Genomic DNA, 12,898 nt, shown 5'->3' with positions numbered 1-12,898 from the left:
ATATTTTGGTGGTCTGTAAATTGTTACCAAGGCAGCTCTGCATGGGCGTTTTACCTGAATGACAATATATTCAAAGGAATCAAACTGACCAAATGACATGTTCGTGCATTGAAAACTGTCCCTGATCAGACTAGCAACCCAATCTCCTTTCTTATGGGTTCTTGGCACACTAAAGAAGTAGTTTGTGGGGGTTGACTCCATTAGAACTGTCGTGCTATTATCTTGACTTAACCAAGTTTCTGTTAAGAACATCATGTCAAGGTTATGTTTGCTGATAAAATCATTAATTAAGAAAGATTTGCCAGCTAAAGATCTTATATTTAGCAGAGCTAATTGAAGATCCCAGACTGGATTCGCTGGTGAGTTTTGGGAATTACATACTATGCTTAAAGACCAAATGTGAAGTAATTTCATAAACATGCCAAATAGGGTCACAATTAAAGTAATTAAATATTGTCCAACAAATAAAGCATGCAAAAAATAATTTATATGTTGTATATTTGACAAAATAATCGCATTTCCGAAGTTCGAGTCTGAAAGGGGACGAACCCAGAGGTGATACGTCACACCGAGAACAGCGATGGCAGCGCTCCATACGGCCGCCATACAAAGCCCTTCAAACAATTATTCAAACAGCGATATAAGCGATAGATCGAGCGCAAGGGAGGGGATCCAAGTTTTTGAAGAGTTGGAGGAAGAAGAGGAAGTTGGAATTTTATGTTGGACCTAACATGTATTAGCCAGACGCTAATGCAAACAATGTGCCTAGACGACCTGACATGGAATGGAGACAAGACCCATTGAGATTACAAGATTGGTAAGATATAGGCTGTTATTATTTTCATGATTTGAAGATGCAGGCATTTGCACATAATTTTATGTGTTTGTCTATCTGATGACATTGTTTAAAAAAAATAATAATCAGACTTCATGTTCATTTTGGCAAATCCGGCAGCTCTCGTGCATATAAAATAATAATATAAAAACGTTGGGGGGAAAGAAGGATCGTGCATAGTGTCTTGTTATGAGCTTTTTGTTGACAAAGGTATCAAACACACGATGTGCTGACAACTTTGTTTCTTTATTAACACATGGAGCTAACAGTCGAACACAGCTTGGGGCTCTCGGCAGGCTGTGCGGAGCGATAGATAGAGCCTGTGCCTCTCTATCACACTCCCGCGTCACGTGACCAAAACAAGAGTAATGTTGCGTGCACTTCAGGGTGCCACGAAAAACATATCAGAATATTACACGCAGTTATTACAGTATAAAATAATAATATGCATAAATTCATTTACACAACAAATCCCAAGAATTTCATGTAATTTATGAAAATTAACGTCATATGAAGTCAGAGATTTGTTGGTGCACTGAGAAGCTGGACCAACGCATCTTGGGAGCAAGCAGCCAGGATCAAACGGTATTTCAACATGCCAAAAAGACTGTTGCATTTATTGTCTTTTTTCAAAAAGAAGGAAGATGGGTCAAAACGAGTCAGAAAAGCACATAGAAAAGAAAGAAAAACGGGAAAGTCCCACAGCATGGCAAGTGGGCATTTGCGTTTTGTTTTCAGCACCATTTTCGGCATAATGTAATGTCCGTAACTGTGTGTGGGCCCATGAAGGGGCCATCGGACAGCAGAGTGGTGACGTAGCTGGAAGTGAGGAGAAGAGTGCGGCGTGAGAGCGAAGTTGGCGGTCGCATGTTGCAGCTGTCCGCTGTTATTTTTGTTATTTAACTGTTGCCACAATAACGTGAAGGAAGCCATCATTCACTCCTCTCCTTTCTATTTCCCTATTCGGGCTATTATAATATGTTCCGGGACCTGTCCACGTGCCGTCATCCCTGCGCTGTCATATGTGCTTATGATTTACAAATTAAGCACTGTTCCACAACAGTTGGCAGCTCTGCTTTGACAAAGTCATCAGTCAACTATCCAAAAATCACACTTACTATTTTGCAAATCCTTGATCATAAGCAGACCGGTTGAGGAAGCAGGCATCTTCGAAGTCTTTGTAGCAGAGAACACGACTTGATGCTGGCATGAAATTCATTCGCTTAGTGTGAACAAAACATGTCCATTCACGTGCCCTGCTATCCTTCAGCCACGCATACAACTTTTCTTTAGATTGAGAACAATACATCGCCACACACCGCCGTGGCATTTTACCGAGAAGCAATGCAACAATACTTTGCGTATGGCGGACTTCCATCGCAGTTCTCGGTGTGACGTAATTTCCGAAGATTGTCGATGAAAAGCATTTTCGTTGTCAAGGGCGTTGCTATGGGTTAAACAAAGAATCTGTAAGGGTGTTTAAAAAATAACGAAAATATGCTTATAATTGTTTAGCCATCGATATTATTCAAAAACATGGTTGGCCGACCTTACTTCACATTTGGTCTTTAACAGGTTGGCAGAGTTGATTGTTTTATTTTTTATTTTTTTATTTCTCAACAATCTAGTCCTTTTTTTGTTGTTGTCTATTACCACTGGGATTGATGAGCATACAGACTGTACTCAATAGGACCCTGGCTTTTGCTGGGACAGAACAGACTTTGTAACGTTGTCACAGCCTGGACCCGGTGCGTATCATATTGGTGTCGCTCGCCAACATGGCTTCCTCAATAGAAGGATAATACTTTGTAGTTCCTGAGTTGTAGTGCTTTGGCTTTGCCCCGAGGGAATTCAAGGGAAGGTTGGCTGGTTTGTAGCCATCTTCCCCTGGCACACGTCGGGTCAGACAGGTACAGGGTGGAAGCGAAGACATGAACTTGCAGAGTTCAAGAGACTGGTTAACCATGCTATTTTGCTATTTATTGTATCAGGATCCTTGGAGTCCCGAGTCCTTATTCCATCCAAGGGGTCCCAACTACGTCGGCGGCAGGGTGGCTTCTGGGACTGTTGGGATTTAGGGCTGGATGGAGCCTTAGCCTGACTGAGTCGGCGGCGTGGTGGCGTCTTGGAGTGTAAGGATTTGGGGCTGAGTTGGCAGCGTGGTGGCGTCTTGGAGTGTGAGGATTTGGGGCTGGATGGGGCCTCGTCAGGAGAGGATTGGATGGTCTGGTGGTTCTCCTCCCGTTGGGCTGATGGGGCCTTAGCCTGACCGAGTCGGCGGCATGGTGGCTTCTTGGAGTGTGAGGATTTGGGGCTGAGTCGTGGCGTGGTGGTGTCTTGGAGTGTGAGAATTTGGGGCTGGATGGGGCCTCGTCAGGAGAGGATTGCACGGTCTGGTGGTTCTTCTCCCGTTGGGCTGATGGAGCCCCTTCTTGGGCCTCGTCTGAAGCTTTTAAGTTTATCTTTTAAGTCGAAATGATGGTATGTTGAGCAGGATTTTGCCAAAAGAATTCATGATTAGATTAACTCTGTCCACAGCCCAAAAACCTACGCTAAATCGTTAATAAATACTGCTGGTAAAATTCCAAATAGCAATTACATATAGCAAAACAAAAAATTATAAAAACAATTTAAAATATTAATAATAATAATAAATTACATTATTATTATTATTATTATGTAATGAATCGGGTTCTAATGTAGAGGTTGTGTTTTGCATGCTGTTCCTGAATGCACCGTGTGACTGACGACAGAGTGAGAGAGGTGCGTTAGAATTTTTACTTTTTTCGTGTTCTGTTGTTGTCAGCTACGGTGGACAGTAGCTGTGTTGTGTTGCACAAGTTCTGAAATATACGACTAAAAACTTGGCAAAGCTGGCGACTTCCTTGCCGATATTACAACAATAATAAATGCCACCTTAACTTATAAAGACTAGCAAACGGAGGTCAGAGGAGGACTGTCCAGATCGTAGACATATTCCAACCGCACTGTCGAGCCAGTTCACTAACACACACAACACGCTCATATTTTTCTATCATTTGAATCTTCATTTAAATGCAAAGCGTCACCTTTTTCCTTTTTTCACCACCTGCACTAACCTTCTTGGGACCCATGTTCATTTCTCTAACAAGAAAATCTACCGTGCGTCCGTCTTGCGAGAAAACAATCAAATTGCGGCGCTGTGATAAATTGTCGTATTTCGAGAATGTTGTCACTATGTCGGGACAAATGATGAGTCAAATTTTACGTCGGACGTCAAAAGAATCGTATGACGATGCGATCGTATGTTGAGGTACCACAGACAATTTTCTGGGGTACTTCAGTTTTATTTCCGCATTTCTGCCCGCGACTTCCGTTTTACACAATCTCCAACCAAAAATAACAATTGAGCTGGAGAGGCATTACCCATCAAAATCCCTCAAAAAGACCATTTGGAAATGCTGCATCCATCTGCCATTATCACGACATGGGAGGACAACATGAAGAAATGGCCAAGAGTCGCCACAACCAAAATATTTTTGTATTTTATTGATTTAATGGCAGTGGAGGGAAACATAATCAGGAACCTGAAAAACTCAGAGGCATCCAGCACAGCAATAAAGTTGAATGTGTCCTAATACATGAATACAGGAATTTTGTATCCATGAAGGCAGAGGTGGAACCAAGAAAGTGCCACCACAAAGCAATAACAGGTACAATTATGTTCAATATGACTACAACTCTGTGTTGCGTCACAGCTGAGACATCGTTAGCTTTGCTAATATATACAACGATAAAGAAATGGAAAACAAGCAATCATCTACCCCGTCTCATTAGACCATAGGACATGGTTCCAGACATGTCTTCAGCAAACTGTTTATAGAATTCGGCAGTGGCGCCACCAGGGGGAGGCCAGGGGTGGCCACGGCCCCCCCTATAAATTTGTTGGCCACCCCACTGGCCACTCCATAGTTGTAGCATCAGTTATGCATTTCATATACGTTATAGTCTGGTAATCTGTTGATTAGAGCTGTCCCGACTAGTCGACGTTGTCGATGTCATCGATGACGTAAATGCGTCGATGGGCAAAACATACCGTCGACGGGTATTGACGGGTTTAAAAAAAAAATTACATGCGGATAAACTTTAGAATGGCGGGCACTCGCGATGCAAGCGGTTGTTACTAACACCTTCAAGGGGGCCGCTGTTATTTCAATATGACCGGCATTGTCAGATTGAGCAAAGAGGAAGAAAGTGGGCGAGCGAGAGAGAGGAAGCGAAACAGAGGGAGTGAGATCGGTGAGTTTGGAAAGTGCGCGGGTAGCGCGGAGTTCAGTGGCTGCAGCCCCTGCGTTTTTGTTTTCTCGATGTTTTTATGCACGCCGCCGCCTTCCTGAGGAGGACATGGGCCGAACCGACGACAACGAGCCAAGTGAATTGCTGGTTCAGTCCTCACTATGGCGAGGAGTTGAAAACACCGCCAATTTCCAAAAAGGGCAAAATTGGTGACACATGAAAGTGGCATAAAGCTAAAAAAGCGGACCAGAATAGCCAGAGCCTGGAATATTTTCAGGGAAAATATGGAGGGTGCCACTGTGTGTACTCTTTGCTAAGCTGAGCTCGCATACCACGGTAGCACGTCGGCTATGAACGAACACTTGAAGCGCCGTCACCCAACTATAATTTTCCAAGACAACAAGAATCAACAAGCTAGCGGATTGTAAGTCCATACAACTGTCTAACGATTTTTTAAAATGGAAGTTACCTTTATGTGCGTCGTATCAATGTGCATTTTTATTTAATAAAATAATTAATGTATGTATAATTATATATATCTTTTTTTAATTATTATTAAATTTATTAGGCTCATGGAAGCTCCCACTTGGGGAAAATATATACATACATCCTGTATATACATAATATAGTGAAAATATGTATGGAAACAGCACTGGCCTGCTTACTGTAATCCATGACTGCACTAATGTTAGTCACTTTATATTATAAAGTATCATTGTGTATATACATATAGTAGTAGACTATAAAATTAATACTATATATTTAATTTTTGTTACTGTGAGTATGTGTGCCTCTCATTCAAAAAAGTTGTAATATTTCAGTGTGCCCTCTACTTTATCTATTTTCAGGTTAAAACGAACAAAAGTTGAACAGTTTCTCCCCTCCCCCAAAAATGCGGAATGCACACCAAAAAAAGCATCTGAACTCACACAAAGTATTCTGAAAATGGTTGTCCGGGACATTGCAATTCATTTTAACATGTAGAACAATATAGACAATGACATACCACAAAAAGAGTAAGAATTGTTTTGACCCCTATTAAAGAGGTGAAGTCTCAGTGTTTCCGTTTACAGTTTTTTTTTTTTTTTTTTTTTGCACTAGTTAATGCCAGCATCATTTGACCTCATTGTTTGTGATTTATTATTGATTTATTATTATTATTTATTATATTGATTTATGTTGTTTATTTATACGTTAATAAAGAATGTAGGTGTTCCAAAATGTTTTTCGTGAATAAATAAGCTTCAACAAAAATTTCATTTTTAAAGTAGTAAAAAAAAATTTTTTTTTTAATTATTAGATTAGTCGACTAATCGTAAAAATAGTCGGCTGACTAATCGGGAGGAAATGTGTCGTTTGGGACAGCCCTACTGTTGATCCCTGTTGGGAAGTACTTTTTATTTTTTGTTCAGTCAGTAATAATTTTTTTTTGTGTCACATTAACATTGTGTAGGGAAATATCCAGTTAAGATATGATTGCTTCTGTACTTGTTTTTACTTGTATCTGCCAGCACCTGCTTTTCCCCAGTAATTATTTTGTTTTGTTAAATGTACACCGTATGCCTAATGTATACATAACACAATAAAACAGAATTGTTGTGGAACTCAAAATGTTGACTGGACAGTTATGGACTATGCACATTAAATCATTAGTAACATCGAATATTACACAATACACCTAAGTATATCAGTAGCCGTGTCCTTAAGTCTTTCTGATAGTTTTCCCCTGATCTTTTTACTGCAATAATATATTGAAAACCTGAAATTATGGCTTTTAGTTTTGGTGTGCCACCCATAGATTTTAAGTGTCCCCGTCTTGCCACCCCTATGAAAAATTTTTGTAGGCGCCACTGACATTCTCAACTGTAATATTATTTGTAAACGCCTCATTTTGGTCACTCAAGTGGCTACCGTATCAGTCTACACCTCATGTTAACACAGGCTGTACAGATTGTTAAAATTTTGTCCACGAACGATCAACGAAGTGATAAGAACAAACATACAAATTTTTTAGGTTGAAAGCAGCGAGCCAGGTGCTGTAGCTGGTCAAAACTTTCCACTTCCAACCATACATCTCGGCGTTTCCAGGAGTTCACACAACCATGCACAGCACAGAAAGTTGCGGAGCCTCAGCTACGTCGTGATGAATCCATTTTTGGAGATTCCGTGGGTTCCTCTGGTTTGATTTTGCAGTTTAACTACACCGTCTGCACTCCGGTTACTTCAACTGCATTTCAGGTTGTTCTGTCAAAACCTTACCATAAAACGTCAAAGATGGTGCCGCCCATGTTTCGCTCTGGAAACGTGTCTATTGGCAAAACATAAAAGTTGCCCGCATGACTTTTTTGGCCTAGGGATTAATATATTTTGCTTAGTTTCTTAAAAATCTTTTTGACTTAACATGGCTCGAGCTTATAATAACCTTTGGTAATGTCACAGTAGCTCAGAGGTTCTTTTTACATCGACATGGTTTCCACCATCAGAAAAGGGAGTCAAAATCTGTTCGATGACTTTTAATATACTATTTTTATTGCCAAACGTATCATATTTGATACCCCTAAAATTTCATGATTTTGAGACTACGATAATTCAGAATTTTGACTATTCTTTTTGAAAAAAAAAAAGATGGATGCAAGTCAACACATGCATCTGCAGGTTCTATGAGAAAAACAAACAGGATTTAGCAAGGGTTATAGATATCAGAGCGCTTATTACACATATTCATTTTGACTTTTCTTTTTACAAATTCGAAAAAAAGGTTTCATGAGAACCTTATTTTTCAAATTTTGGGATTCTCTGATAATTGCTTCATGTTGCAGGTATTTAAGGGCTAAAACCAATTTAAAAAGGCATAAAATATCAATTTTAAAACCGTTATGCATCAGCATAGAGCCGTGCCCAATTCTCGGCGGCGTCCTCCAGGCCGCTTGTGCCAGGTTCTCACCGACGTCATCCGGGCCGCTCGTGCCAGGTTCTCGGCGGCGTCCTCAGGGCCGCTCGTGCCATACCTCTGTCCATATCGTTGGTCCCGCGGGGGATGCGCACAGGCGCACCACCTTCCTGAGTCCCCCTCCTTCTCTTTCTCCGTCCTTCAGTCCCCTCGTTTGGTCATTTTGCCTCATTTTAAAACTAGTCACAATCAGTGAGTTCAAGGGGAGGGTGTGGTCCCTCAATTAGTCCAAATCTCACTCAGCTGCCAACAATAAAAACACAACTCTAAAAACCATGCAATATAAAAGACTTGTAAAACCACTAAAACAAACACGTAAAATCAGCTAAAGATCACACAATTCTAAGTAAAACCATTAAAACAAATTGGCAGCTTAGATCACGGGTCCTTTTTTGACAGTTGTGTTTGTCAGCCAAAGTGAATTGTCAACATCAGTCCCTTTAGGGGGGAATCCTTGATGCAGCCCAGACTCGATTAGATTCTATTCCAGCGGCTCCCTGATATATTAAGTTTGAGACCCTTCCTTTAGTGTTACCCATGATCACACACTATTACTTCGAAAATGAAACATTCATACAGTATGTTGTGGGTTTTTTTACATGTTGTATATTAGCGTTTTTGATAAAATTCTCACACCATTTGTAAAATACTCACACTCACTTGCATAACAAATAATTGTTCTGTATCTCTATCATGCGTCAATATTGTCATAGCTGTGAAACAGCATGAGCGCTTCACTGTATCTTACAGGGCGTGAGGATGATGGGTGTGAAACGCCCAGCAGCTGAACAGTGTATCAACACAGCTGGCACTACTGTGTTTGAATACAAACTCAAAGGTTGGGCTGCTGCCTGTTCACAAAGCACATGAATGTAGGATCTGTATACTTCTGTATACTATCAAAGAGAGTTTATTCACTATGATGATGAGAAAGATAAGCCTACAAACAAATGAATATTTGCCTTTACCAGATGTGGGTAGTAACACGTTACATTTACTTGTGTAGTTATTTGAGAAAAATGTACTTCCAAGAGTAGTTTTACAAAGCCATTCTTTTTACTTTTAGTTTAGCAGCTTTGTGAGGAAGAAACGCTACTCTTACGCCGCAACTTGAGACTAAACTAGTCGTTACATTTTTCCTCTTTATTCTACACGTTAGATTTTACTTCTTTTTTGCCAGAGAAGGAAAGTTCTCCACACAGACATCCTACTATGTGGCTGTGATCAACTCAACTGCACGCCGTTCTTTCCCGGTTAGCGTCTTCCTCGTGCCTTTAGCATTTATTTACGCCATATTCATGTTGCACATGTATGTTTATGATATAACTTGTTTATTTAGCACCTTTAGATAAATTTGAGAGTCCAACTGAATGTAAAAGAATGCTTATTCGCCGCCATAAAAGCTTTGGGAGCAAAATCTGACAGAACACTGGGTAACAAGAGCTACAGTATTGTCTCCTGTGTCCATGCTTCCGTATTTGCTAAAAAAAAAAAAAAAAAAACTCAAGTTACAGGGAGCTTGGGTGACCAGGTTGGATGGTTTTCGGCTATTAAGGTTTGTGTTTTATAGTGTGCTTTTAGCCTATGGATTTATCTGCAGTTTTGTCGAAAGGCTCTAATTCTGAACTCGTGAACGAGGTTATGAACGCTGCACATACCCGCTAGAACGGGTGCGTTCACTGTAACGTTCATGAGACAGAAATATGATGCATTCAATTCACGTTCACCCAAAATATGAATGTGTTCATGAACGATGGTTCATTCAACGCATTCATGCGCAACACTGATGAAGGCCATGTGGGCCATCTGTGGAGGTCGGACCTCCCAGGAAGATACCCACATGAGGAAACTCAGGGCGGTGTGCCAACCTCACCGAAGAAGATGAGAGAAGAGCGGCACCCCTGTGTCAGGAGACAGAAGAAATGTACATCTCATTATAGAAGCATTATACTAGGCCCGAAGAAACAATGCAGGTCAGTCCTGTCCTGTCCTGTCCAGCAAGATGGCCACGTTGAGAAGGTAAAACTACACCCCGCCCCACAGCAGTGCCCCTCGAGGCTCTCCTTCATGCCTCAACCAGCCAACACCCAGTACTCACCACAGGATGTGGGAAACAGTGCCATTAACCACAAAATTATGAGGACACCCCAGGGAGTACCAGCCAGGCAACCACTTTCTCAGGTTGAGGGAGAGGAATGACCCCACCCCTCCATAGGCCTGCAGCACAAGTGCTGGGTCAAGCAGGATCTTCTTATGGCCTGGGGGCCAATTGAGGGCCACAGGACAATAATTTGTGGCCGACGACTTGACAACGAAGTGTTTGTGCGGCCATGGATTCTTTGTAGTGTTGTGGTAAATGTTTGTTGATGTTGAAAACGGGGACCTCAAAATTTACATGCAGAGAGAGTTGCGATACGTAAGAATTACAACATAAGATGTCTTTGCGCAACAAGACATGTTGGGGAGTATGCAAAACACTAGAAGGTTGACGGGGGGGGTCCTGTCACCAATCTTTTCAAGCTCTGAAGAGCTGTTAATGTTCTGAATGATTGCCAGTGGCATAGGAAGTGGGGTGCTGGGGGTGATGCAGCACCCCCTGGTGTTGGGGAGGAAAAAGGGTTTTGGTAGATTCTTTTTTGGGGGGGGTTAAAAACAAGTCAATAAATAAAACATATTGAAACAATAGCATATTTAACTTTGAGAATTAAATATATATGTTGAAGAAAAAGTTTTGTTTTGTTTTATTTATTTTTTGTTAATAACATGGTCACTACCTGACACCTTGCTTGCTACCAGGTCACGTTGGATAAGGCGAAATTGAAACGGAAAAATTAACTGTTGACAAAGGAGTTGTGGCAAAATCATTTAGCTTTTTTTTTTTCTTCACAAAACAGCGAAACTTTCTAAATTTCAATTCGAGGTCGAAAATGAAGATTATGATCATTTATAATAGTGCCCAGCGAGGAAAAGTTAGCTGCAGATTTAGACCGTGGAGAGCTTCAAATAGTTTGCATTGTAGCCATATTATTGTTTGTTGTTGCTGTTGAGCTGCCGCCGTGCAGAGCGCTGTTGGATATCTGTGTGCATTTATTTGAGTGTTGTGTTAAGCCGAGGCTTATTGGACCTTTTAGTTTTCAAATGTGTTAGTGTGTCACTGCACTGTCTAATTCCACTATAATACACGGTCACGTTTATTTCCAATACAAAAACTCCAACATATGTGCTCGCCTTATAAGTAGAAAAAGCGTGAGCATGACAATTTTGGACTGAAACGGCTAATTTATTGATGGGGGGGAAAAATTAGATACTCAGCACCCCCTGCAGTAAGTGACTTCCAGTGCCCCTGATTATTACTGTAATAAAGATTGAGAAGATTTGATAAGTTATATTTTTTTTAAATACTTGAAAAGTTAGCTAGATTCAGTTTGAGATCCCTGCCCTATGGCATGAACAGCAGTCTATAATAAGATAAGAGGATCACCTTTAATTTATATTACACTTTGTTGTGTTAGATGGCATTCTTCCATGCAAAGAGGAATCCAACATCTAGTTTCAGCATGCTGATGAACGTTTTCTACTTAATAATGTATTCATTTATTTGTTTTCGTTTTTTTGCTGGTGTCGTTCTAATGTACAGCATGTCTAAGATTTAAAGTAAGTTATGAAACCTGTTCATCTTTACATTGTAACAGCATTGTTTTCTCAGTGATTTGTTCATTTAGTGAATATTAATTGCAGCGGAAGCATAAACATAAGTGTGTAGAGTTTTGTACACACTGCTGTGTACATTAGGGGTGCTCATCGAGTCGCTCGCAATGCTGATGGGTAGATCGTGACAAAAAAAAAAAAAAAAGTATCTTGCAATATACAATGCTGCTGAACTTTCTAGGACACCCCCCTCCCCCCAAAAAAAGGTAGCTCATGGGAAGCTGTCTACTTGAAAAGTAGACGGCAATAACATTTCAACAAACTCACATGGCCATATGGTACTCTGAATTGAATCACTTACAATATTTGGATTCTTGGAACAATAATTGTTGTAGGGCTGCAGGTATCGATTATTTAAGTAATCGATTTATCTATCAATTAGGTAGTTCGAATAATCGAGTACTGTAATTTTCGGAGTAAAAGCCGCTACTTTTTTTCCTTCATTTTGAATCATGCGGCTTATAGTCCAGTGCGGCTTGTTTGTTGATTTATTTGGGTTAATAGGTAACACTTCATTTGACAGCGGCGTCACAAGACTATCATAAGACCGTCATGATTATGACATGACACTATCATGGGCATTACTGAATGCTTATGTCATCAGGTGTCATTCAGCAAATTATGTCACTAACCCCATTTATGTCCAGCTTGGATCTTTTACATCCATTCAAAGGTGAAATAATTTGCCAGATAACACTAAATGACGTCTGTTATAAGCATTCATTAATGCTCATGACAGTTTCATGTCATAATTATGATTGTCTAATGACTGTCTTATGGCACCACTGTCAAATAAAGTGTTACCAAATACCATAACTAGCAGTTAATGAAACAACCGGAACAGTAACTGAAAAAATAATTACCACATGAATCTTGATTGTTATTTACATCCATAGCGCTGCAATGCATGCTAGGAGGCATGTTGGACAACAACAGTGTTGACAGCAGGTGGCAGCAAAGGTTGACTGTCTCCCCCAAGGGAACAGTCATGGCCAGATGAAGCGTCTTGAAGCAATAAAGCATTGCAGCAAATTGGTTCAAAGTTTCATGGTGGTTCATTTGGTCTTACGACAGTCATATGATGCCACTGTCCAATAGTGTTACCGGTTAATAACTTTTGGTGTAAATAT

At 40.5% G+C, this 12,898-nt stretch overlaps 1 protein-coding gene across 3 annotated transcripts in view; it reads left to right on the top strand.

Annotated features, from left to right (window-relative positions):
• krt222 (keratin 222) overlaps nucleotides 1-12,898 on the top strand; it is a 54,447-nt gene that overhangs the window by 14,824 nt on the left and 26,725 nt on the right. The window lies entirely within an intron of this gene.

This window comes from Corythoichthys intestinalis, chromosome 8 (assembly GCF_030265065.1).
Source record: "Corythoichthys intestinalis isolate RoL2023-P3 chromosome 8, ASM3026506v1, whole genome shotgun sequence".
In the NCBI taxonomy this organism is placed as follows: domain Eukaryota; kingdom Metazoa; phylum Chordata; class Actinopteri; order Syngnathiformes; family Syngnathidae; genus Corythoichthys; species Corythoichthys intestinalis.
This window is presented reverse-complemented; position numbering and strand designations above follow the sequence as displayed.